The sequence below is a fragment of the Platichthys flesus genome, chromosome 20 (assembly GCF_949316205.1).
Source record: "Platichthys flesus chromosome 20, fPlaFle2.1, whole genome shotgun sequence".
NCBI classification, from domain to species: domain Eukaryota; kingdom Metazoa; phylum Chordata; class Actinopteri; order Pleuronectiformes; family Pleuronectidae; genus Platichthys; species Platichthys flesus.
This window is the reverse complement of record NC_084964.1, coordinates 18,442,050-18,469,200: the sequence shown is the minus strand read 5'-3', so window position 1 is coordinate 18,469,200 and position 27,151 is coordinate 18,442,050. Positions and strand designations below refer to the sequence as shown.

Genomic DNA, 27,151 nt, shown 5'->3' with positions numbered 1-27,151 from the left:
TGTCGTTTTGGAACATGAGCCTCATTCACTCCTGACACTTGTAATTCCCTGATGGAAAGCCTCACGTTTCTATTCTGGAGGCGACTCCTCGTCTTGTTTTGATCTTGTTAATGATCCACAGATAAACTCCTGTAGGTGTCTGGCGTGAGCCGCGGCCGTAACCTCAATCCCAATAAAAGATAAATACCACCCTGATCGGGAGGCGGAGCTTAGCGGACGCTGGCCAAACCGTCAGGCGTTGGAACGGATCCATCCGAGTCTCCTCGAGCTCCACAGATCACTAAACAGTGAGTTCTAAACCTCCATGTTTCCTTCACTCTGTTTCCAGACTCATTCAAACAGGGGACGGAGAAAACACCGGTTTACAAAAGAGCTAATCCTGTCAAAGTTTTATTTACAGCAGCAGCAAGAGAAAGGCATTATGGGATATTAAAACAGGTCAAACTCTTCTGTACTCACGGCTCCCCCCCCCCTACAGTAATGAAATGCTGACCTATATACAGAGCTGAGTAGATAGAGCAGGACTTGGGCCTCGGCCAAAATTCCATCGGTGAGGTTTTAAATCCTTCTTATTTACATCGAGTACGGTGTCCCAGAGAGGTCAAAGCACTTCACAGAGCACTTCACAGAGCACAGACAAAAATCAAAGAACAACCAAATCCAGCCGACGCAGGGTTTCTGCAGGTTTCAACATTAAATACTTTTAAGACCTTAAAACACGGAGATAAGCCGAGGAGAGAAGAACCCTGGAAACACAACGTTACCCCTCAAAGTGCTGACAGTCGGTTTTCAGAGACCTGGATATCTGAGATCTGTTCAGTTTCTGTTCAGTTATCAGTTCCGTGTTGGTTTCACTTGTGGTTTTATAACAGAAAGAACAACAACAAGAACACTCACACAGACACTACACAAACTGTGCACGCTAACGAATGAGAAGTATTTTTAAAGTTTGAAGGAAGACGTGATAAATGAACATTGGCATTTTTATCTAATTTTCCCAAAACTCAAGAGTTCAGAACTAAAATAAAGTTGCAAATTGAAAAAGGAGCAGGTCCCAGAACAGCTTCATCCCCCTTTAGAAGTCGAGGCCAGAGGCTCTTGGAAACTATGACTTGTTCATAACTTCAAAACATTGTTTACATCAAACCATAAAGCAGCTAATTTATAAACGAGTCACTAACAACATACAATCCAACATAGACAAAATAAGACTTGCCAGAGTAAATGTCCTGTTATTTTTGAAAACCCTTGTTTTCTAAACAGCCACTTACAGACGCACACAACTCCCCTTCTGATTACAAACTTGATTGTGTGGGAAACAAAACCTGGAGTTTAATCTCAGATCCACATGAAGGGAGTCCCTCTGCGCCGCCTCGCTGTTTACGACTCGAGAGAGCGAGAGAAGAAAGGCGTCACTTCATTGTTTTTGAGAAGTGCTTGTTTAACATGTCTGCAAACTGTGACTCAGTTCTGATACCACGGCATCAAACTGAGAAAAGCATCCGAGAGGCGCCCGCGGCCAGCGAGTGTCAGACGGGCTCCTCCTCGCAAAGAGCCCGGCTTCGCCCCGGCAAAAATAAACCTCCCCGGGTGCCGGTGCCAGGTCTTCCTGTTGGTGAGCAGCCAGTTGTGAGTGGCTCCGGTTGTGGCGAGCCCAGCTCACTGGTGTTAATAAGAGAGAGAGAGAGAGAGAGAGAGAGAGAGAGAAGCTGTGTGAAACATCTCCGCCCCTCTCTCTCGCCCATTAAGGCATTTTTACAAGTTATTATTCTCCCTGGTGATTTGCGGACAGATGAAGGACAAGCCGGCCGAGCGCAGAGTTACAACAGCTCACAGAAATAAAACAAAGAGGTGTGTCTGGAACCCCCCCCCCCCCCACACACACACACACACACACACACACACACACACATGTGCATAACACCCCACACACAGAAGAGATTAGGAAAGAGAGGGAGGGGCGAACAAACACAACAGTGAGGGGAAACGAAAAGCCACAAACTTGGAACGGCTGCCTGACATCTGATGTCATGTGTCTGTGTGTGTGTGTGTGTGTCTGTGAGTGTGTGTGTGTGTGTGTGTGTGTGGGGGGGGGGGGTTGTTACAGTATCTTGGAGACAGCAGGACCCCCCCAGTAGTCCGTGCACAGAGCGGTGGAGAGCGCACTGCTAATCTCTTGTCATCGTGTTGGCCATGACAGCATGCTTATCAGCAGCGGGGGCTTCACGAGCTCGATCCTGCAGCCGCAACGCCACCGCGCCGAAGAGCTGCTCTCAGCCAATGAGGTATGAGACGCCGGCGAGGACGCAGGCAGGAAACTGAGAGGAATTTCCTTCATGGCGGAGACGGCAGAGGAGCCACGTTACTTTCTATTGTTACTGATACACATCGGCCCACATGTCAAGACACTAAGGACTTTGGTTCTGTAGATTTCATGTGCTCAGAGCCCTGTTTGAATTAGAGCCTAAAATGTGAGATATGAAGATTTTAGATAGATTCATCACAAAACTGTGAGGTTACAGCTTTCTAAATGCACATGTTATGCTTCTTTCTCCTGTTTGATATCACTACAGGCCGAGTATCTTTGGGTTCTTGGAACATTTTCCAACATCAAATACGTTTACAGATACAAACAATATTGTAAAAGTTGGAAAAACCAAAATAAAAAAGCTGATTTGAACTCTTGGGAGTTTCTACGCTTGTAACCCAGATTCATTCGAGGTGTAAAGATGTACTTGTCACTTCTCTCTTGTTGACAAACTATGCAGCGGTGACACTATTCCTTTGTTTATCTTTGTTGGGCCTCTCTGTGCCGAGACACGTATACACATCCACGATAAGCTCACGTGGCTGACGTGTCTGTTGAAGTGTCTGTGACAGATTAAGCCCGACACGTTGCTCATGTCCTGTTAATAGGTTTAGAAACTGCAGGACCGTGTCAGTGCGACTAGGGGCCGAGGCAGCGACAGGCCTGAAACATGTCATCTGTGTCACGCTACACGGGAATGTGCCCGGGACAAGAGGAAGGTTGTGAGATGAACATGGCTCCCAGTCAGCTCAGCCACACATCATGCAAACCAGCAGGTGATTTCATGCGTGCTCGGACACTCGCACGCTGATGTATGGACGGCCGCGGACAAAGACGCCTGATGTTTCGTCATCTGAGCGGTCTGGTCACGCATGGAGGGGGGGGGGGCGATGTGTTTGCTCAAATCTCAGACATTTCATTTATGAAAGGGCTCTTTGATAAAAAGACGGCTTTGTTGACATAATGCATCTAAATACAGTACGTTGGCTTAAACCATCCATTAGCCTAGTTCTGGAGCACGAACCCGTGATGATGTGATGGCAGTCTGTGGTCGGCTGCGTTCGCCCTGGTTGAAAAGACCCGATGAACTCAACCTACACGTCTATAGAGGATGAGCAACAGTCGACTGAGGTCAAACAGAAAGTAAAGGCGGGGGGGGGGGGGGGGGTAACACGCACGTCCTGATATTGTTGTCATCTACGAAGGAAAACACAAAGTCCGATGTTAACGCTAACCGCTGATAATCTGCAACAAGTACTAGCACGTCACCTTCGCCGACCTGAGATGAACTCTGCGATGTGGTGAGATGTTCAGATTCACACGGGGACAAACTGTGAAGCCGGGTCCTCCGGTCAATCACAGCCGTGTCAGAGACGTCCCTGTCACTGCGATGCATCAACTACACATTTCAAGTGTGTTTTTACATCGACTAATTCAAAACAAAACAACGCCAATCTGGGGCTCGGTTCAGGAACGGCTCTCGACATGTTGGCCTACCCAGAATGCCCTCTGCCTCTCTAGACAGCTCTGACTTCATTACACAGCAGACACAGACCAGGGCATCAGCTGCACAGCCCAGGTTATATAAGTGGAAACACCATGTTTCTAAGCATTCAGCCATGCTGCCCCACCAAGGGGAACGGGAGGTGGTGGGAGCGAGGGGGGGGGGGGCACGCAAGGAGGCCAGGAAGAAAGACAGGAAGAAAGAGGGTCACAAAAAGAGAGGCCCTCTGGGGCCGCTCGCCGGGAGGAGACACTGAAGAAGGTCACCTCCGGCCCCCTGAAGGAGCCCCGACCCAGGGAGAGGAGGAGAGGAGGAAGACGAGGAGGAGAAGAAGAGAAGAAGAGGAGAACCAGGTCACATGGGGCTACACTCATCCAACTTCTCTGGGTTCTCATGCACAACACTCCTCCATCACCCCGTCTGAAGAAAAGCTCAAATTTCCTATTTGCTTTTATTCTATAAACAAGACATTTATTTACGATTAAAGAAAAACAAAGCAGTGATGTGTGTGTCTGTGTGTGTGTGTGTGTGTGTGTGTGTGTGTCTGTCTGTGTGTGTGTGTGTTTGTGTGTGTGAGAGAGAGAACTTCCTGGTTGGATGGTTGTTTGTGATGGATCCACTCATCCCAGTGGGGCTCGGTGGGTTTTATCCTCAGAGGAAAAGGTTTAGACATGGATGGTGTTTTTGTCCTGAGCTAATAATCAACCCGGGGAGAGAACGCTGCAATTTGAAACTGATGGATAATGATTAATGAATCCGGGGCGATGACATGAATGTGCTTTTTAGCCGAGACTGTGCAGAGTGCTTTAGCCGCACGTGGATTTGCATAACAATGACAGAAACATGTCCTAACACCAGAACCTCAGAGGGGAAATGTATATTTTGCGTTTAAACACGAAATCCCAACCACATTTCAACCCACGAGTTAAAATAAACACAAAAAACTCAAAGTGCAAGTCTCTAGGATCAATTTCTATTAGAAGCCACATAGAGGGTAGAAAAAAAGATATTACTCATGGCTGTAAATAAGGCGGCGACGCTCTCTCTTGGCCTTTGCAGTGTTTCCAACGACACCCAGAGGATAATTATTTAGACGTGTAAAAGTCCAAACTGTTTAAAAAGTTTCACTCGAGGGGGAAAAGCTTCGGTTTCAGTGCCAGAGGAGATTCCTCCGTTGCCAGCGTGATGGATTCCACCGGAGGAGCAGCCGGCTTTCAGACTGTCACTCTGCATCAGCAGCGGCACAACATACTAACTGTGAAAATGAACTTGACCTTTCATTTTTAAAGAAAGACCCTGAAAAGCCTCCGAGCACAGTGGCCCCCAATGAGTGACTTCATTATTACAGCCGAGTAATGTGGCGATGAAGGATACACACACAGACACACACAGACACACACACAGACCAGCTACAAGTGCACGGTGCAAACTGCCATCGTTATTATATTCATGATCTGCTCTGGGCTCAATTATGCTCTGATATTATTCCCCCAGGGATCTTCTCCGGGGTCAGAGTGAATGATGAAGTGTCAGCAGTCACTCTGGTCTGTGGGACATGACGGCCCTTTAGTATTGAACCGTGGCTGTTTCCTTTATTAATCCCAACACACTCATGCTAACACACCTCCCTGAGCTTGGAGCGTTCGTGGTAACACAACACATCTGTCCTGCAGCCGGTTCTGATATTGCCAGTTTCTGATCACACACTGTCTGGGGCTGCAGGTCTGTGCACATCACAGAGACCGCTGTGCACAGAAATCCTCTATATTTGCAGAGATGCATGATTTATGTGGAGGTGAAGGAGCCGGATGAGCACTCCCTGCATTTTGTTTACAAGGCTGTTTATGAGGACTTTCCTTTTCACTGGAGCTTTACCCTCAACTGCAGTGTGGCTTCAATATATATATATGTATAGTTTTGTTGTTTGCATGAAAGAAAGTGACACAATAGTGAGTGCACAGTGGGTATTTGTGCATATTTAAAAGTCACTTGTTCAGTGTTTGCAGGACAAAAGTGAATAAAGGTCTAATAAGTGAGTCAAACACTAAGAGGTCGCTATTGGAATATTGTGGGTGTTTTATATGCAATGATCCTTATCGATTACCTATCAGCCTCAGTGTGTGTGTGAGCGTGAGAGTGTGAGTGTGGGTGTGTGTGTCTGTGCGTGTGTGCACGAGGGCATGCATGAGTAGTGGGCCTGTGTGCAGCTCGCAGGACCACCAGCATAACTCAGCAAATAAAAAGGAAAAGCCTCCATTACTGCTGCACGCTGACATGCGGATGTGTTAGCGGGCACACGGCAGCGAGCACAGCGGCACCACCGGAGCAGGGGACCGGCCACAGGGGCGCGATGAGCACCCTGGAGGAGGGGGGGTCCAGTACAGATCTCTCAAACCAGTCCAGGCTACTGGGGCTAGCCTCCGCAGAACCACTTGCACGCACACCACGCTGAGCAGCCGGAGACGCGCACTTACCGTCGGGGTTCCCCCTCACACGCGGCGGGACGCCAGTCGGGGTGTTAGGGCGTCGGGCGGGGGGGAAGCACGGGGGGGAAGTCAGCGGGGGGCTGCGCCGGGTCCTGCCCGAGTGGAGGCGGGCAGCGGCGGCGCTGGATGCGGGCTCCTCGTCTCCGTGCTCCGAGCCCCGGTCCTCCGCCGAGCTGCTGCTGCCTCGTAGCCACAAAAACCAGCTCCTTCCTCGGCTCGGCTGCACCGTCCTGCACCGTCCTGCGTCCCACGAAGCGGCTGACGAGCGGCTCGTTTTCCCCCCGTTCCGCTGCCGTCCACAGGCGTTTGTATGGGCTGCTCCGACCTGGGGGGGTGGGGGGGGAGCAGGAGAGAAATACTACACGCTCGCTCCTCCCTCCGCTGATGTACAGTAACACGGAATCAAACCATCTACTGCTCTCTACAGGAGCTCCACTGTACAGCACTGTACACGGACATGTGTGAGGAGGAGCACCACGCTGGGTCTGTCTTCATCACCTCCTCTTCCTCCTCCTCTGCTGTCCTTATTTATCTTCATCACAACTGAGCCGAGCAACAACCTCTTCATCCTCATTCCTCCACCTCCTTCTTTCTTATCCTCCACCTTTCTCATCCTTCTTCTCTGCTCTCCTTATTTATCTTCATCACTGAGTCGAGAAACACCCTCCTCATCCTCTTCATCCTCATCCTCCTCATTATCTTCTACCTTCTTCCTCCTCTGCTGTCCTTATTTATCTTCATCCCAACTGAGCCGAGCAACACCCTCTTCATCATCCTCCTCCTTTCTCCATCTCGTCCTCTTCATCATCCTCATCGTCAACCTCCTCATCCTCATACTCCTCATCTTCTTCCACCTCATCCTCTGCTGTCCTTAATTATCTTCATCATCACCTAGCCAAGCAACACCTTCCTCTTCCTCCTCATACTTCTCCTCATCCCTCCTTCCTCCTCTTCATCCTCCTCCTCATTAACCTCATCCTCCTTCTTCTTCCTCATCCTCTCCTGTCCTTATTTATCTTCATCATAACTGAGCCTCATCCTCTTCTTCCTCATACTCCTCATCATACTCTTCATCATCTTCACCTCTTTGTTTATTGCTTCATCAGTTAGTCACTGAAAAGAGAAGGTTTGTTGCTTATTTAATAAAAGAAATTATAAAGAAATTAGATTTAAAATGATCAATAACTGAAGAAATCCACAAGCTAATATTAATGACGCCTAAGACAGAGACGGTTCGACATGTTTCTTGATATATGTCATAAATGGTTCATTGATTTCCAAAAACTGTTTAGAATCCAAGTCTGGAAACTGAGGGTTGCCATTTTTCAAAGTTTTCTGACATTTTGTAGATTGCTTTGCTCAATTAATGACGTAGGACAGATTCTACTATAATGAAAATAATCATCACCTGCTGTGGAACCACATATTATTCTGTGAAAAATGAGATTTACGCAACTTAAGCGAAACATTTCTCTACATATTTCATATTAAATATGTACCAGTTGTCATATAGTTTGATTTTGAATAAGCTCTTGTGAGTGTTTCTGCACTAATCCCTGTTATACTGGGATCTGTTGCTTGTTAAATGGCTGCCGACTCATCTATGGCTGATATTCTTCCTTATCGTCATATTTACATTGCTTTTGAAGCTGAGAGATAACACGCTCCGTTCACTTTGATCAAAATAACAGCTTCACACGTCGAGGAACCTGACGACAGTTTGTCACATACGGAAGAGTCCAACTGGAAATGCAAAGTGAAGGCAGGATTAACAAATATCAGTGGGCGGAGCTCAGAGTGAACTTATGGCGACGGCAGCTTCCCAACTGTTGTATAGATATTTACGTCCGACTCATCCAGCAGACAAACATGCAGGAAGTCACCAGCTGAGCGAGTCCTGAACGCCCAGCGGGGGGGGGGGCATCTACATGTTTTGGGGTTTTCAAATGCAGCTGTGGACGAGCCAGTGGCAAAGAACAAAGGTTTACTTTAAGTGCGGAAGAAAGATTCCACCCTGAGTCCTCATGTCAACGAGAGTGATTGTGTGTCTGTGTCTGTGTGCGTATGTGTGTGTGTGTGTGTGTGTGTCCACATGTCAGTACTAGGCTTGTACACTTCAGTATGAAGGAGTGTATAAATCTATGAAGCAGTGAGGTTGATATTTGTTTGCACCGTTTCATTTCCACTGTGATTTCCATATTCCATAGCGTTGGATCCCCACGTCCCAACGCTAAAGAGATAACTGCATTCGATCCTGCTGGTTTCTGTCCCCGTTCAGAAGTGGCTGCTGCGTGCCAGTGACCGCGTCTGGAGATCAAATGTCATCTGGTTCGTTTTGCTGTGACACGTCTGAGGGACGCCAGTGACAGGTCCCTGCAGCTTTTCAGATTGCAAGAATACATTAGAGATCTTCACAGGAGATTTCAGAACAGATCCAGGCGAGAGGGACGAAGCTGACGGTACGAAGAGAATGGCAAATGGAGGATGGAAGGCACAGTGGTGCAGTGGACAGCATTGTTTCCTCACAGTAAGACAAAAAGAAGAGTTTGGCCCATTTCAATGTGGGGACGTGTCCAGGTTGTTGAGATTAAGATATGTTTATTTATACCAAACAAATGCACAGACATGCCCAACACACTCATGCAATGGTAGGTAAATTTAACCTCTGCATTTAACCCATCTGTGTGCAGGACACACAGAGCAGTGAGCGACCATGTACTGTGCTCGGGGACCGGATGTTGGGGGAGTAAGGTGCCTTGCTCAGGGGCACTAGACAGGGTAGGGAGACTCCTGGAATTTTGGACAGATCAATCCAGGTTCGTCTTTTGTTGTCTCTCCATGGAGTCGAACCCGAGACGAACCAGAGACCTTCTCTGCCCATAGTCCAAGTTCCTGCCACTAGACCACCGCCTCTGTAGCCGGCCGGGCCTCTCACCCACTGTCAGTTGGGAGTGGTGCGACCCTCAAAGGATAACCAGTATAGCTAATGGGTTAATAGATGTGGATGGAAATGGAAAGCATGACCACGTTCTGTCCCATCACCAGCTCATCACAGGGACAACGTGCAGAGACAAACATCCATTCATCTCCGGACTTATCGTAGAAAAACCCAGACGTTTAAAAATCTCTACTTGTGTTTCCTTGCGTCACGACGACATCGTCAGGTTTAACACGTTTATCATCATTTTTATAACCACGACTCAACACAAAATACAACAGAGGCTGATGGGAGTAAGTCTGTAAGGATTCATGAACCAAAGGAGATTTGAACTGTGGATGGTGCCAGATGAAAAGTCAGAGAACCATCCCTCCGTTATCCGTACCACTTCCATCCTTTGAGGGGTTGCAGGGTCACAGAGCAGATGCCCGGTCTGTGGACAGTGGGAGGAGGACACAGGACCTTCTTACTGGGAGGCGACTGTGCTAACCACTCCACAGGATAGAGATTCTCTAAATGTCTGCACCGTATTTCAAGATAATGCATCATGTAGATGTTGAGATACTTTGTGTGCCGCCCACGTCACACAGGGAAACATCATCTGGAAACCTTTAAAGAATTTTGTGGCAATACAAATATACGTGTTGCAATATTTCAGTCTGGACCAAAGTGGTGAACCAACCCACTGAGGTTGCTTCCCCCCCCGCTGCCCCCCCCGCTGCGAGGCTAACAATCCGAACCCTATATTTTATGGTTGGGCAACTACAACATGGTTTGGACGAGATCGTTTTCAAGGATGTATATCACAAAAAAACACAGAACGTTCCAGCTCCGAGCTCCAGTGTCCAATCAGGCACATTAATTACACGCCGCTTATAAACGTAACTCTACTTCCTGCTCTGGCTCCGATCACTGGCACCGGGTTCAAGTCGTAAACTGCAGAATCGTCCAAGTGAACATTCGCCCTATAGAGAGAGAGAGAGAGCTGTGAGGGAGCCGGAGGAAGTCGCCGTGGAACAGGACGTCTGGCCCTGAGGATGAATAGATGAATACGTGAATGAGAGCGAGGATGGACAGATGGATAAGAGCCCTTCTTTATGAATCTACCCCCCCCCCCCCACAAACTGCAGAAGAGCTTGAGGAGCCGTGGAGGGTTTGATTTAGATCGAGTGAAGCCACAGATTGTTGATTTGACTAAAAGGTGATCGTTGACCTGTCGTGAATCTGTGACGTCTTCGGTTCGGTGTCAGCTATTCACAATTAACTGCTTTAGTCTCGGTCAGAATGAAATAAATGAAGTTGTCAAAATGAAACAAACTTTAGCCTTGTGAACATTGCGATTGTGTGTTTTTTTTATTGCATTAAATTGCTTTAACTCTTTGTGCACTGACAACTGAGCCTCAGGAAGAAATCAACTTTTTCTATTGCCAGGGTAATGAAGCAGTGAGTGTGTCGGACTCACACACACACAAATTCACCGCTTTAAATCTTTAATATCATTACTTTTAAATCCAAAGTCCACTGTTAGTTTACAAGATGTCCTGAAAACAGCCTTTGCCTAAGTAGGAACATTGAAAGGTAATCTTTGCATTTGCAGCTTTAACCCTCAGCCTCCTTTTCTTCAATGTATTTGTACTTTACACTACGAATGCTGTAAAGGATTTGCTTGGATTTAATAATTGGATTAAAAAAAAGTGAAACAGTCTGTGTGTGTGTGATGAACTGGATCAACCCTCTGATTCCCCCCCACTCTGATCCTATAATAGCACTGTGTTCCCCTGTTAGCACACAGACTCTTGTACATGTATCCACAGCAGTGTGCATCATTAGCTGGGATTTAACTTATTTTTCATCAGTCCATGTGCATCCATTACATGCACACGAGTGAGCATGTAATAGAGCAACACGCAAGAGTGCTGTTTTCATTATTTAAGGACCAGTATTCATCACTGTAAAGAAACTGATGTGTCACAGCATGTTCTTTCAGAGAATATATCTGAAGTTATGTACATTTAATGATACTTTTCTAAGTCCAATAAGTATTTGCATGGTACCATTTGTCAATCAAGCAAATACTAAATTAGATTTTTTTTTGCAGTTGCCAATGATCGGGTCTTAAAACAGAAAAAATGTAAGAGATTAAAAATGTAAAGATCTGTGACGAGCGTTTTCATGTTAGAGATCAACAAAGTATTCACGCTGGCAAAATATCTATCACATATTAGTTTATCATTACATTTGAGTTTATTATTACTGAAGTTTCAATGTCTAATTCTAGTTCAGTGAATAAATAGACTCGAAAGGCACTTAGAGTTTATATTAATGCTGAAGTCCAAACGTATACTGTAAATAAAGAAAACAGGAAGGTGGTTGAATCCCCTTTTCAGAGGAGCACTTGCCTTTGAGAGGAGAGAGGTCATTAGAAACAGCACTCATGTCTCATTGTGCTTTCACCTCCTGCTAATTTGCACTTGTATTCTTGACCCTCGGGGTGATTGTGCACTTTCGCTGTTGGTGCAACAACAAAACCTGATTTTAATGGCCGGCTGCACCTGTGACATTTACCAGCGGATCCTCCCCCTGCACAGTCTAAACCTCTCTGAATATAAACATCACGACAGACGCCATTTTTACCTAAGTCTCCTAAAGACCCTTGTGTGCATAGGTTGAGATGTAACTCTCTCCAATCAGCCCATAGGTTTCCCTGCATGAATCATCCTTTGTCCAAATGCAAACGAGTGAGAGTTAATCTAACAAATGGCTGTCAGGGCCTGATAGTGGAGCGGCTCTGCTCTGAATAATGGATCAGTCCATCTGCAGCTTGTCCTCCTCTTTAATGGCACCGGTACCTAACGTGGCCCGTGATGAAGTTCTCTGTTGATTGAAGCTAACATGTTGCTCTCTGGTGTTGTGCAAGCATCACTGTGCTAAAGGTTACGTGGCGATGCATTATTAATGGACTGCCAAACTCACCGGGATTCAGGGGAAATTGTGGTTTCTGCTTATCTCTTGTTTCGCTAGAGAATTACACAGATTCGATTCATTCTAATTTGGTTACCAGTTAAACACAAGTGCATTGTTTCGTCCATTTTTTTGTGATGTTTCATAAAAGCATGAGATTCAACAGCAGCTCTACACGTTTCAGGATGTAACAGAACAAGAGTGGGAAGGTTTTGTTTTTAACGCTGTTCACCTTTAGTCCCGACTCTGCCCCCGATGCTCAGAGGAAAACTACTCAGGCGAGGAGCAGCATGAAATCAGACTGTGGGGGTGCAATTATTTCTGATTGGCTTCTTTAGTAAAAACAACACAAGTTTGTTGGACTGTGCAGTAAACACATGCTCCACTCATCCATGCCAGTTCACCACGAGCTGCTGGGAAGCTCTGAAATAAGCTGGGAAATAAATGTATCTGCAGCATCATTCAGTTGTACAACATTACCCGGTTGTCGCTTTCTGCTGAAATGTTTGTTTTCACCGGCCCCGTGGGATTTTCATCTCGCCGATAAGAATCAGTTATTATTTCTCTCCCTGCTCTCGAGTTTATCACTGTTGTATTTCCCGGTTTGACGTGGATAAGAATTCTGAACATTTCTTTCTTCTCAACAACCGACCCGGCGGCTCCGAAGGAAAAGAAAAAGAAAGTTTGCTGAGATGAGTTGAGTGAAAGAGGCCAAACGATTTGACCCCCCCCCCCCCCCCCCCACCTGCTCTTCAGACCCATCTGGAGGCTCCGGGCAGTATTTCCTCAGACTGTGTTCAATCCCTCTGTGCTGCTCTCCACACCACTGCTCTCTCTCATCAGGACTGTTGGTCACATCCCACACTGAAGGGCTTCTACACCAAGGCAGTAGTTTTGAATGAAATTGTTCCGCATTTAAAAATAAATAAAACAGGTTCTGAGTCATCACGTTTACACTCTGGTGCGATTTGCTGAGTGTGTGTGTGTGTTTGTGTGTGTGTGTGTGTGTGTGTGTGTCCTTACCATACTGCCAGCTGATCCTAGTGTAGCGAGTAGAAACTAACTGAAATAGACTCGGGAGGGATCTGGGTAATTTTGCAGCTCCTTGATCAGAATATGAAATTCTCCTTGTTCTTGATGGCTGCTCAGTATTCAATGGACCCAATCTTTTATTGTTATTTTTTTCCAATTAATAAGAGGAGCTTAAAATCTTCCTCGCTCAATTTTAAAACTCATAGTAAGAAGAATATAGACTTGCTGTCTTTTACCTGTGCATGAAATGAAAACCAGCAGCCTTCAGGTTCTCTGCTGCAGCACTGATGCCCTTTCGCTAACCTGCTCGGTTGAGTAACCTACTTTAAATATGAGGTGACACTCAAATCTAGGATCCTCTGCAGCCACACTGTCCATTTTCCAGCAATCTTTTTCCAGCACAAACGCTCTCTAATGTTCCCATAAAAGCTTTGCCCTTAATAACAGAGAGAGCGGTCGAGCTTGATTCAGAGTGCAGCGTGGCAACGACCCATTACTCCCACACAGAGACGCTCTCTTATATACCGGCACTCAGGTGAGTGGGACGTGGGACATAAACACCTCACAGTGGGAACAGATGAAGATGTGAAATAAGGTGAGGGTTTGTGTCAACGCATTTACATTCTGGGTTTTGAATAATTCATCTCATCAGTGTTTAGCAGTGCTCTGAATTAAAGTGTTTTATTAATTCATTTTCACATGTTTAATAAGGATGATTGGGAAATCACCACTGACAGACAGGCTTCATCTCAAAGATGAATAATACTCATAACCAAAGTTCCGTGTTAGTTCGTATCATAGACGCCAAATAAAGATTGATGATGTGAAGCTAAATGCTCTTGATTGCCCCCTGGCGGCTGGCTGCAGTACAGATAATAAACCCTGTCTCCTCCATGTTAGTGGAAGGGACTTGAGTTCAAACTTAAAAAGTACACACTAAGTTTGGTTTCTGTCATTTGTATGTAATTCTTATTACACTGATGTTCATTCAAATGTTAATGTTTCTTGTAACTTTTGGATTTTAATATCTAATTATCAAGGGGAGCTGATCAATTTGGTGACAATACCCTCAAACAACCTGGTTTTGTGGTAGTTAGCAAGGTTATGCAAGAAAGTACCTGACGGATTACTACAAAACTTGTGGAATCTGCATGGATGGTAAAAACTTTGTGGATGATAGCAAATAGCAAACCTGCACAATGCAGCTACGGAGCAAAACACAGGATTGGAGATATTTTTGTTATTATGTGTCTAGATCATGGATAAGTGATGGAAACACGGCTGTTACATGGCCAGATAGGACATTAGCCTCGGCGGAGGTATGTGTCCTCAGAGCGGTTTTCCAGCGGCCTCCGTGACATCACACTCTGTCACCTGATTCATCGTTAACTTAATAGTATTGAGTCCAGTTTACAAAGCTACAGGGACTTGGTGCTGCCCTCCCTTAGGCAACGGGGACATTATGTGAAGATTATGCTTCTCGGTGGGTCCGTCTGAGTTTGCATGTGTCATGAAGCTGAGTTTAGATAACGTCCACATTTCCATCTCACACTGGGTGCTGCTAATCACCTCCAAACAAGCTCGGCCTCCATGATGGAATGAGACACTTGGCGCTGTGCGTTTCAAAGGGTTCCCCTCATGACCGGCCATATCCATTTGGATTTTGCTCCACAGGGATTCCGCCGCCCTGATTTCCTCCCTGCCACTGCAGAACCAGAGGAAATCAGCATTTGCCGGCACTGAGCCCCGTAATGAGATTTGAAGGACATCAAAGTGCCTCTCCTTTTGAGGAGGATAAATAGATGTGATGAAAAATAGGCCTGAAATGCAAATGTGCCACTGTGATCGTGAACATGAATGAGCTTCCTCGGGTGCACGGCACAAAGGGATGAGACGCCGTCGGACAGTGGTGAAGTTTGGAAAAATGGTTGATGGGTATGTTTCAAAGATAAAGCTTCCAGTATCTAAACCGAGACGACACAGGAGCAAGGGCGCATTAATCCAGAGGCGTTAAGTCGACGGGGCGAAAACGATAGTGTCACACTTCAATCTGTCAAGAGCCTCAATGGAGGCGGCTGGTGCTCTGATTACCGATCATTGACCCGGTGCCCCGTCACACCGGATCAGAACATGCCTCCGCAAGACTTCAGCTTAATTCTGACTTTTCAGTCTGAATTACGATAGAGCGGCTGTAGATAGAGGGGCTGTAGATAGAGCGGCTGTAGTTTACTGCCCACGTTGCAGGTACGTTAAATAAATATTTGTATGTTGATAATGACTCTTAGTGGAAATAAATAAACCTGTGAACTGTTTCCCTCAAGAATGAACCAGAAACACATTCTATGGAGCTTTGTGCTGCTCTTATCTGTTTCTAAATAAACAAGCCTGGTGGAGGCTCATCCATCATCTTCTCCCTCCAGCTACAAATACTGTCAGAGGGGGGGTGGGGGGGGGATTGATTCACACTCTGGACCAAACATAGGCTATCTTCTGCTTTTGTTATCATTTGGAGCTTGTGCAGTCTCTGTATCGAGGTCCCACTGATTCATGTGCTGGACCAATCATGGGTCATCAAATAACATCCTCAAATAGCTAATTAATACCAAACTAAGTAGAGAAACACTTAAATATGAATTAGTGTGATGAGAACTATTTCAAATGACAGAAAATCTTTCATGTGTAGCGTTGATTTTTTTACTTTGGCCCATCTGCCAACATGGAGGAGACAGGATTCATGACCAGTACCGCTGCCAGCCACCAGGGGGCGATTGAGCTGCTTTGGCTTCACCTTTGGGGAGCTGGCATGTCGTCCATCTTTATTTACAGTTACAGTCACAGAAAAGCAGCGATATTTCCATTCATTTTGTATTTCATTCTTATCTATATTGTTTTGTATTTCTTGTTTCTAAATGTGCTTAAACACCTGTACGTGTGTGTGTGTGTGTGTGTGTGTGTGTTTGTTTTCTTGGGAAAACAATAGAAAGCAGTTTTTTTCCAAAGACAGGCATTTTCTAACCTGCGAACATATTTCAATGACAGTTAAAAATAAACCGATCAACAACACAACACATCAGAACAATCCATTAAGAGCAGAGACACTGGTTTGTGAGTCTCCAATAAAACTTGCAATTAGCAGCATTTCCAAACTTACAAAGCCACCTTGAAACGCCCGGCAGTCGGCCAGAAGCATTCATCAGCCGATGAAAGGCCTCTTCAGACCCACTCCACACTTCAATGAGTCTAATCAGCAACAGAGGAAGAAAATAAGGGAACGATGCTTCAATGGATTTCACTGGATCACCCAGGAAAAGTGTTGCTATGAATAGAATCAACTCTGTTTGTTTGTCCAACCTGCAGAATGAGTTTGATTCGAGATTCAGTGACGAGTCGGTTCTTCTCGGATCGAAGTCGGGTTCAGTGACTTTTCAGGAGGTTTCACGAGATCTCCATCAGATCAGCCGACTCCTTCTTCCATGTTGTCTTTTAATCTGAGCTTGAAAGTTTGCTCTTGACCTCGGAAGCAGCAGTTGACGAAAAACATCCACAACCGACAGAGGAGTAATTAAATTGATCTCAAGGTGACGTTGTGTTCTTCCAGTGTGAAACAAGACCCAGCCACTGCTTTGTTTGTTTGTTTGTTTGTTTGTTTGTTTGCAGGATTACGCAAAAACTACTGAGCCGATTAACATGAGCTTGTTTTGGAGGGGGCGGGGCTTAACCAAAGGAAGAACCCATTAAACGTTGGTGCAGAAACACACGGTGAGATGGGTGCATCCGCCTCGATGGAGGGACGTGCTCGTCTACGTTGTGGTGAACTGGTGAGCGGACTCTGAACTGGAAAAATCTGTTTTCCAGTAGCCGCTGTCGTGATCAATGCTGTCGCCCTCACTCAGATGAGTCCCAGCCCTCGCTGTGTTTATTCACAAGATGTAAATATTCAACATTTCCAAATAGCACCAAATTCACATGTATGCACGTCCCTGGACCCACAGCAGCAAACCGGCCAAGTTTGAACTGAGTGGGATAAACAACATAGGATGGGAGATTAGCTGCATTATAGAAGGTTTTCACAATCAGAGTCACTGTGGACATAACGTCCTCCATGAGACATGATGTCATCCAGAGCAACAGACTCCTGAGTGAAAGCTGCTCTGTGGGATCGAATGGAAAAAGTCTCAGCTTCGATATCTAAGGGATGTTTAGGAGGAATCCCAGCGGTGCAGTTTATGATTACAGCCGTGGGCGATGAGCTCTGAGGTGTGATCCTGGTTCATTCTCCAGAGAATCATAACAATCCACCTGCATCTGACAGCAGCACCGCATGTGTCAGGTGATCACAGAGACACCCTGTCTCCTCGTGTCTCATCCGTCTGGGGCATGAAAACATCTTGTTCTCACGTGTTTGCTGAAACCTGGTCAACCAGTACGTTTTACCTTTCCACCATTTTTAAACTGGGAACATATGGAGACATGTGAGAGTGGTCGGCCCAGTACAGACGTACAGTAGAGAGGGTAAACATTTATTCAGCTCGTGGCGAGAGAAAAACGTGAAGCCGAGCTCTAATGGCTGCCGGGTAATGGGCTCCTTAAACACTCCTGCCAGCTCCACTCTCAGGAATATCCACTTATGTGCTCTCCGTCTCCTTCTCCATCTCGCACAGTGTGTGTGTCTTCTGTCCTACGCCATGTAGGGAGACGGATTTCAGACAGAGGACCAGTTAATTGGGGACAGCTTGTCAAAACGCTGTGTCCCCAATTGGGAAAAATCTGATTCTTGGATCAGTGGTTAAGGTTCGAGTAAGGATTAGGGTAAGTCTGCAGGAAATGAATACAAGTCTATGTAATGTCTACCCATCCCACAGACACACACACACACACAAACACACACACACACACACAGTGTTTACATTCAATGGATTCTTATATTCTGCACTGGCCTCAGTCCCAGCCTTGATTGACCCGCTTGGTTCTGAGTGGCAGGACGATTTGCACGGAGGCTCAGAGGAAGGTTTTCACATGTAGCCGAGGTCACGTGTGCTGACGCTCACACGGAGACAACACATGTAGCCGATGTCACGTGTGCTCACGCTCACACGGAGACAACACACGTCAGCAGGGAAACTTCGGGGGGGAGACAGAGTGAAGCAAAAAAGCAGAGAGTGGAGCGTGGTGAGGAAATGAAGAGAAGGAATGAAGGGACTTGTGTCTGGGGATCAACCAGAAGCACAGAGAGACTGTCTTCAGGAGGGGGACGCTTCTGAGGGAGTGTTTTATTTTGAAATGCTCCCGGCATCGAACATAATCCAGCGTCTGTGTTCGAGTTGATAGACGAGGATAGAAAGAGTGAACGCCAATCGCACAATGTGAAGACGATATCTACCTCGATGTAACAAGACGGATTAAAATTATATTAAATCTGAAGTTATGTCTCTCCTCTATTCACCATCACTTGTTTCTGATTATTATTGGGATTCTCTTTATTTTATTGTAAGGTCTTATTTGGCACTATATACAAGTAAAATGGAATTGAAAATTAGAATTTGCACCGATGTCAGACCCTGTTAATGAGGAGACTCATTGGCATAACGTATTTCCTCATGACCTTTAGGTTTTCAGTGGTCGATCTCAATTATGTCCCACAGGCTTAAATAACCAATTAAAAAGAGTAAAATATCTGGAAAGAGTCACTCCATTAGTTTATGTTTTCCATCCCTACATTGTTTGCACATAGGAAACAAGGTACTGTACAGATTCCTCAGAGTGTGACCTGATGTCACCGTGAGTCGTGCGGCTGCTGCCCCCCACCCCCCCGGAGGTGGATTGTTAACGGCCGTATTTACAGCATCTTTAGGACTTCCTGTGGTGAGAGCATTTCCAAAGTGTCCACAAACAGTTCCCATGAATACTGATTGCTGTAATATTCCCCACAGAGTTTTACATTACTGTGGAGAGACGAGTGGAAATCAGCAGGGGACTGGGATGTGGAATACACGGTTTATATACAGAACATAATACCTGTGGAAGAGGTTTTTTAGTTATTTTGACTGTGTGAAGCAGTGTGGGGGGGACATTTTAACCGAAATGTCCTTCCAACTCGAGACGGATGCAAAACTGTCAGAATACAAATATGTCCAGGTTCCAGAGCTTTTGGTGATAAGGACTGACGCCGGTGTGGATGTGCTGTAAACAACAGCAGAATGTAAACGTCCGTTCACCTGAATGTTCCAGACACCTCCTCTAATCTCCTGCTACGTTCTTTATATGACAAAGAGAAAGTTCGGAAAATGACCAATACACAGTTTTCAAGAGTTAATGTCTGAAAACGACAAAAGATTCCACCTGCACAGATCACTTGGTTTCAAACTTATATAAATTTCACATTAAAACACACAGATTTCTACTCAGGCACCCGACTGAGTGACTGAGTGAGGACCAGAGGCTTCTCTAATAGATATATAATAGCCTGTGAAGCTAAATTGCAGCATCTGTAAGTGTGGTGCTCCATACAGAAAAATAAAACCTGTTTTTCCATTCTTCTCTCCCTGAACTGCACGAGACTCTGCAGTGAAATCCGTCACACATGTACATTCTCTCCCGGTTGGAAACTGCACACGGCTTCGTCATCCTCGGCCCCGGATCCCCTGGAAAATGTGAGTGCACGGCTTCGTTTGGAAAAAGCTCTGCAGACAATGAAGAGAGGGAAACTGAATTTACCAGAACGTATAGATTCATTCACCATCTGTTCTTCAAGTTAGTCCAGAGTATAACAATTCAGACCCTGCCACCCTGAGCAGCTCTCTCACACATAAGAAAATGTTATTGTGGGAAGTAATTTTTATAAACACGACTTTGATAACTGGTCTAAACCTCGGCTGTAGCTCTGCCAGAGAAAACACACCAGTTATCCCACAATAGAGTTGTCGAACAAAAGGGAAAAGTGTGTTTGAGGTTTCTTGTGGTCGTAAAACCTCCGAGAGTGCAGGTACAGTAATTCCTGTGATGACACGAGGCTGGTAATGGAACCGTAATTGAAAAGTAGCGGTGAATTGCAGCTCCGGAGAGATGTCTATAATCGAGATCCCCCCCCCCCCCCCCCCCCCCCCCGTTTGACAGAGGGGAGATGAACCATTGATGGAACGGCAGGAGGCTTTATGCCTCTGTTCGCTGCAGAGTTGGCTCCCACCGTTTAGTGATGCAGTCACGTGAAGCTATGCATACAAATAAATACCGTAATAGCTGGGCCATCATTTATCCTCGCCCCACTGAGGAGCAAGTCCAAACACACACACACACACACACACACACACAAAGACAGAGATTCAGAGTGTAATCACAGGATAAGACCGTCTCATATCGAGGTGTGGACATGTTGCTGTTCTGCAGGGAGAAGGTGGAGTGACAGTAAACACTTCAGAATAAAAGCTTGAGCCTTTTTCCAGCAGTAAGACTGGAGAGAAGTTTTGTTTGCAGTAGTTTCAGAGACGGTGACGAGTGAATCTTTCCACACAAAGTGGCTGAAGTAGGAGTTACCTGAGTCACAAGTGAGAGAGAACAGATTGAGGATCAGAGGGAGAAGTCGGGGGGGGGGAGTGTATTTGTGAAAGTTGACGACTCTGTTGAAATCCACACGACTTCTCACACATTGTTTTCTACACAAATGGGAAGCTCACCATCTAGAAAGTTTATAAAGTTTATCATAATCCTGCTTAACTAACGTAAATGACAAATAAACAAAGGGACATGTGCCTGAGCTCTATACGGACATAATTGCCAATAAAAAGGCCTTTATAAGTTCTATCGTCAATCATCATTTAATGCTTTTATTATTGAGGGGAAAAAATGTATAGTTTTTGGCACTGTTTAATTCCTGGAACCATTTTTTAAAGTATCCTATAAAAGAATACAGACTTTCCCTTCTCCTTGACAGGTCATTAAATGTTCAAACATGACAGTTTGTCGTCTGTTAGAAATCGTCTTTTGAGCCAGAGCTCGTAAATCCTGGGATCAAGTGATCCAACAACCGAACCCGCCGCTGCGTCCGTGCACACTCACTGCAATCACAGTCTCTGTAGGAAAGAGCCAGCCGAGAAGGAAACTGTTGTGTCTGTGTGTGCATGTGTCGCTTTGGTTTGTATCTGCTGCAGAAGCCTGCGCCTCACACAGCAGGATAATGGAATTTGATTTTAGGCCGAGCGAAATATCAAGAAACAAGAATTGAATGACTGAAAAGAAAAATGTCTTTCCATAAACAGAGTGTGTGTTACTGGGACCAGTCGACAGGTCTTAACGTCAAAGCGTTCTACTGGGACGGGCTCTTCCCGGAGAAGCAGTTATGAAATCAAATATTTTTTAAATCGAATTCTATGTTTTAAAAAACATTTCCAATCCCTGAAGAGTTCAACCCTTCCTGGAAAAAATTGTGAATTCACATGAGAAAAATTGTATCAGTGTTAATACGAATTAGATTAACGATTAATAATCAAATAAGTGTTTAACTGTGAAAAATGAGAAACAAAACAAAAACTTTGATTTCAAATAACAATGAACAATCTTTGCAATTGGGCTGAAAGAAGTTTGTTCAGCACTAAATACTTTTCAATATATACAAATCTTAAATTTGTTTTAAAGGCTTGTTTATGCCTCTACGTACGAACAGAGAATCAATGCACACTGCCCCTGACCTCCATACGTCCTTGATGCTGCCATGTTGTTAAGCATATCATCTTTGACCTTTTGACAACACTGCCCCCCCATGATTCATGATGGTACTGCTCCTTATCGTCCGTTTTGTCCAGATCCGTAAACCTTCAGCAGCCACGTAACAGAGGAAGTGAAATCCAAAGAAAAAATTCTCCAAGAAGCAAATCTACCCACAGGCCAAGACGGCACTAAAGCTAAGAATAGAAATCTGTTTGAACTTTGTTACTGTGACAAACAAAACGCCTCGGATGTTTAGAACAGTCCACAACACGTGGATGTGCTGAATCGCCCCCCCGGCCCGGAGGAGGGGCCCTCATCCCTTTTCAAGCAGCTAAAGAGGCGTCTTGAGCGCCTGTGTTTTGGCTTCTGGGCTCTTCTGCATACTAATGTCTCCGTTTGATAGAACGCAGCCTCCAGATCCCACTGCTGTCGCCTTTCTTCTCCTGCCAAGCAGGGCGCCATCTTACACACGGCCTGAGTGACGTGTGGGGATAGAGCATGATAACAGACAATCAGGACGATGCGTGTCTGGGTAATTTGTGTGCATGTGTGTGTTTGTGTGTGTGTGTGAGCAGGGGGGCAGGTCCAACAGTGGTTTCCCTCTGCAATGCGTCAGGATCCCACTTTGAAACCCGGCTCCTGGCAGCAAGGCCTGGATGTTGAAGAACGTGCTTCTGACACATGCCAGCTCTTCTGCCCGTGAGCACGGACGTGAGGCTGAATCTGAATATTTTCGGTTAATGCGTATGTGTGACTATGTGTATGTTCATGCGTATGTGTGTGTATGTGTTTGTCTGTTTGTGTTTGCGGAGAATTCACTATTTTGACCTCTGCCCTCGTTAGAGTACATGTTCTCCACCTTGTCCACACTAAAGCTTATATTTACTAAAACTAACTTTTTTCTCGTCTGATATTTTGCAGGATTACACAAAATCTACTGGAGGGATTCTCCTGAGAGTTGGTAGAATTATGGATAAGTTTTCATATTAGACTTTTTCAACGTTTCCATTGATTTCTCAGAGAATAATTCATGGATCTTGGATAATTAACATCGTTGGGGTAATTAGCGATGAAACAAGTGACGTTGAATTTTCATTTCCTTGAGGTGAAACCATCAAACCCTTTTCTTTCACCTCCAAAGACGAGAGTCTGTCTAATAGCCAGCGTCTGCACGTTTTAACGGCTCTAATGTTTCCCATGTTCTCCCATTAAAAATTAGCTCGCTCACATTTGCTTATTAGCGCCGCACGCAAACCAACAGCTGAGTTTGGTGAGAGCGTCATTAGTCCTGCAGGTGTTTGGTCCTGAGCCAAAGAGCTGGGACACATTAACAGACAGAGACAACTGACTGAGTCCAAGTCGAGCCAGACCAACCTCACCACTCCGCAGCCATCTTGGAAACCCCCCCCAGGCAGATATTTAAGGACAAGAAGGCTCCGATCTAAATCACTGGGAAGAAGACGTAACGGCTCTTTCAGTGGTCAGGTAGGAAATAAACACCACATGTTCCAAAAAGGGTTTTTATGAATAAACTTCACAAGTTCGGGAGAGTTATTTCAGAGTGCAAGAAATTAAAGACGTTGAAAAGTAATTCCTGGATGTGCCCCCTGATCCAGCTCCAAACCAAAAAACAAAATATTCCCTGGAAAATACGTAAAAACGTCAAAATTTGTTGTAATTTGCAACGTTAAGGAAATTAATTAAAAAATTCCTGCTTCCACATCCAAATGTACAGGTTCCTTCCCTGACCCATATCGCATCCCTCCACCAGGTAACGTGATAATCTGTCCAGTGATCCTGCTAACAGACAAACAAACACATGGAAACACACAAATACAATCTGACGTTACACACAACCCTCTTCAGGATCCGACTCCTCCCTCTCATCGTCTCTGAAGCTGCCAGAGTTTCAGACACAGTTGACAAGACGCCTCCATCTCACTGAGCCTGAACTCCAGAGCGAGATCGCAGCTGTCACATCTTCTTCAATGATCATCACTCGTCAAAATCTGTCTATTATATCCACATCATTTTGTTTTATTAATAAATTACTCGTCTGTTTGTTGTTCTCACATGAAGCCGATTATCCAGTTTCATTCTCTCCTCTGGTTTAGTCACTGTTATTTAGAAAGTGAAGAATGTGTGAAATGTCTTTATTCCGGTAATACCACTGTGTTCTCATTCAATTGCAACTGTACTTTGTGTCATATTTCTCATTAAATCACGATTGTATTTGAACAATATTGACCTTTCTCATAAAATTATAATTCATACTGTAAATATTTAGACTTAATCTCAGTTACGACTTCAACTTTGGCTTCAATATGGCCTTCATGCTCCATCTCATCATGCAGCTCTGAAATGTGCATTGCAATACAAATGGCTGGTCAAACATACAGAATTCAAAAATAACGTTTGGTCCATGTCCCGTCTGCTCACATGGAGAAGGCAGGAACTGCAGCCAGCCACCAGGGGGCGATCCAGATGATTAGGCACGATGTTGTCTTTATTACCAGTGTACGACCAGAACCCAAAATTTCCACAATCTTAAACATCGTGACACATCAGCTTCTGATTTCTCCATAAACACACAACGCTAAAGCCCCTCGCTCCGTGACACATGTTTAATCCCACACTTCTCTGCGCTGAGTGTTGACTCCAGTAAATGTGATTGTGTGTTCGCACCGGCACAGACACACAAAGGAGCCCGGACGCCGGCTGCGTTGATCTGACGGCTCAGAGGATCAAAGTGCTTCTCCATCAGAGCCGGGTGGAGGCCGCCGCTGCAGGTGCAGAGGATTCACCGCAGAGAGGAGCCTGCTAAGTCCTGCTCGATATTCATGGCCAAGGAAGAAGCATGTGAGCGCACGACCTCAGATGGAGACGTCCTGCCTCCATGTCCACAGCAGCTGGGAAATCAATGAGAGGATTCGTCCTCGTCCTGAGCTCCCCCCCCGACGCGCCGCGGGCCGGTGGGCGAGTTTGAATCCTTAAGATGTTTGTCTTTAAAATCTCATTATGCAAAGTTGTTGGAGATTCTTTTTGAGGGTGTCGAGTATCAAGTTAAATGGTAAATTTGATTTGAATCAGATTCAGAATTATTTTTATTTCCATGTATATTTGCACATACAGGAAATTGCCATGGTGTGGTTGGTGCACTGTACAAACAACAATATAAAAACAACAATAGAACAACAATATATACAGTAAGAGAGTTATGGGCACGTGCTGTTCTAAGAGGCAGAGATTGGTGATAGTGCCAATAATATATAGTTATAAATTATTATATATTAGAAGATGTATTCTCAAGAAGAAATTCATAATATTCGTATTATTATCTGCTGTGAACTCTCAGCATCTCTTTTTTTTGTATCTCTCCGTCCACAAACACACAAGTAAACACCGTTCAAGCAAAACGCTACGACACAAACACCTCTTTTCTCGTATAGAAGGTTCGATTCCCTCTATGAAAGGATGGAGCTGCCGGGGTACGCGACGGCCATCACTCACATCAGGACCTCAATGAGCCTTTGTGTTGGAGAAATGGAAGAATCCTCCGGCGTGGTGATTGCTGAGGGTCTGAGAGTTGGACATAAAAGAGCCGGGGGACGGGAGACGGGTTTGTTTATTCTGGAGTGGCCGTGATTGAAAGAGAGGAAGCTGAGAGGAGTGTTCAATGCTGTAATGCACCTTTCAAAGGATGACCACCAGTGAGGAGGTCAGGACGCTGTTTCCCAGTCCACCTGGGGCTTCGTTTATAACCTCACATATCTGTCGGACCCCATGTTGTGCGAACACGGCCACTTCTCACGCAAATGGTGAAAAATTAGGTTGAGAAACCATTTAACAGCAGAGTTGCAGAACCATCCCAGTACAAACACAAGTTCTCACCACTCTGGGAGAATTATCCGACCAGTGTGTGTGTGATAAGAAGCGAGTGTTGCCTCCAGGTGTGCGTGCTGGGTTTTATAAATCTGAATCTTGTTTGCACACAGACCCTCGATATGAACCCTCTCACTCCTGAAGCTGCCTTTATTTCATGTGGAACAGATTCCAGTGCAGGTCGTCCTGAGGATGAGGACGTGAGTCACACCTGTGCCTTCACCGTGAATCTGATAAATCCTCATCTCCGTACTAAGCACTTAATAAAACCCATGAAGCTAATAAAACAGTTCTTCAGGTCCAGTCCCACTGCGACTGTCACGATTCCACTCAGACGAACTGACCTCTCGCTCTGAAGGAAGGAGACGTATTCTCATATTTAATTCCAGGGATCTCCGTCTGTCTGCGGCTCAGGTGTCTGAGGAGCCGTTCGTCTTATCAGCTCCACACGTCACTCCAGAGCAGCTCAGGGTGGACGGCAGCCGGCGCTCTGCTGCAGCTGGGACTCATCAACGTGAGTGACGTCTTCCAGCAGAACTGATTCTCCAGGTCAGGTTCTGTTAGTCGAGCTCCAGCGACCTTTGAATAAACAGGTGAACAGCGCTCTGTGAAAACAACGTGGTTCAGGTCACGGCAAATTATCTGGAGCGTCAGGTGCCATCAACATAGAGAGGGTGTGATCTGCTCTGGACGACTCTAGAAACATGCAGGTGTCATATGGTGTCATCAGGAGAAGACAAGGCTCCGTTCACTGTATAGAGACTTTCCCATTTGTCGTGGTGTGCGAATCTTAAATGAAATGTTTTATACCCTATATATTGCTCTCATGGTTTCCCACAATGCATTGGGAAAAGTAGAGCAAAAAGAAGCACAAACAAACAAGTTTATTTCTACGTTGAGAGACGATCACTCAACATGTTTCACACCTGAATGATTTTACACTGGCCAAAATACTTTTGTGTTGTTGTTCTTCATTATCCTGCGAAAATGACAAATTAGCTCATTATAGAGTCATCTATGTAGGAAAGTAGTAGTAAAGTTTACAGTAAAGTATAGTAAAGTAGTCTTCTAAGTAGTAATTTGTCTCATTTTAAGGCCAAAAGACTCTGATTCTAAGTTTATTATACAAATATAATGTTACATTATATGACTATTTTCTATTTCTTATCCTGCACAATGTTTGTTTATTGTGTGTATAGCTGCAAAGAATTCATGAATGTGTATTTGCCTTCTTGGTTTTCATACCCAGGTGAAAAAAGCCAGATTTATTTCACTCAATCGATCAATTTCCTTCTTCTTCACTCTTTCCCTCGTGTATGTTTGTGCTGTTTCAAAGCAGT

General features: G+C 45.3%; 1 protein-coding gene across 1 annotated transcript in view; it reads right to left on the bottom strand.

The window, feature by feature from the left end:
* LOC133976016 (thyroid hormone receptor alpha-B) overlaps positions 1–6,604 on the bottom strand; it is a gene marked incomplete in the record, with an annotated part of 30,686 nt that extends 24,082 nt beyond the window's left edge. Inside the window, 1 exon segment of the mRNA XM_062414086.1 lies at positions 6,287–6,604.
* Positions 6,605–27,151: the final 20,547 nt, after the last annotated feature.